Here is a 926-nt window from a genome sequence, read left to right as displayed (position 1 = left end):
GGATTCACGTCCTAAAGATATATATATAGGTAGGTACTGGCGTACCGCTAATATTGATTATTATTTATTACGTACAAAATGTTTTATATTTATTTGATATTCATATGCTTGCCTATACGTTGTGTATTTAACTATTCGGAATACTACCAAAGTCTGTATTTAAGTGTTTATAGAGTGTTATGTAGCCATGTAAAAGTACCTAATTATATTATTAATAAATACACAATCTGTACTCAAACGGCACAATAAGAGTATGAGCTAGTGACAAGGAAATTGAAAATTTGGAATAAAGAAGCCACCCACTGATGACACTTTCATAACATACCTATTATAAATTATAATTATGTAAAAAATGTATGATATAAAAATTAACTTTTAAGTTGAAAAACCAATTCAACCTAGGTTTTTTGTGATTTAACAACAAAATTCAATCCAAAAATCGACCTTACATCAAAGAAACCCTTACCTGAAGAGTGAAGACTGAAATAAAATCCTACCTATTATACAGGTACCTGTCGTTGTCACCTATGCTATTGATATCATTATCGAACTTCATAGTAATGGCCAACGTATTTACGTATTGGTTTGATGAATTTATTTTTATGGTTCAAAATCTAATTATATTGTACATTCCAATTTATTTATGAAAACAATTTTAAGAGGGCACATAAATGTATGTAGGTACCAAATTGTTTTCTCCGTCTTACACACGTGTAATATAAATGTTTAAATATTTATCCATAATAATTTACTCATTGTTTAAATTAAGGTACCTATTACCTATTGTCTATTATAACGATTATAAAGAACAAAATTATCTGTGGTGCGACGGAAGATTTTTTAAATATTTTTATTTAAGAGGACGCTACCCATACATTTGTTGTCTCCGTCTTACACACGCACGACATGGCAAATTGTCGTTCACA

General features: G+C 29.3%; 1 protein-coding gene across 1 annotated transcript in view; it reads right to left on the bottom strand.

Moving 5' to 3' along the window:
- Positions 1–926, bottom strand: part of LOC100166454 (mitogen-activated protein kinase-binding protein 1) — an 18,979-nt gene that overhangs the window by 13,087 nt on the left and 4,966 nt on the right. The window lies entirely within an intron of this gene.

This window comes from Acyrthosiphon pisum, chromosome X, assembly GCF_005508785.2.
Source record: "Acyrthosiphon pisum isolate AL4f chromosome X, pea_aphid_22Mar2018_4r6ur, whole genome shotgun sequence".
Taxonomy (NCBI): domain Eukaryota; kingdom Metazoa; phylum Arthropoda; class Insecta; order Hemiptera; family Aphididae; genus Acyrthosiphon; species Acyrthosiphon pisum.
The sequence above is the reverse complement of the archived record's forward strand: the minus strand, read 5'-3'. Positions and strand labels throughout refer to the sequence as shown.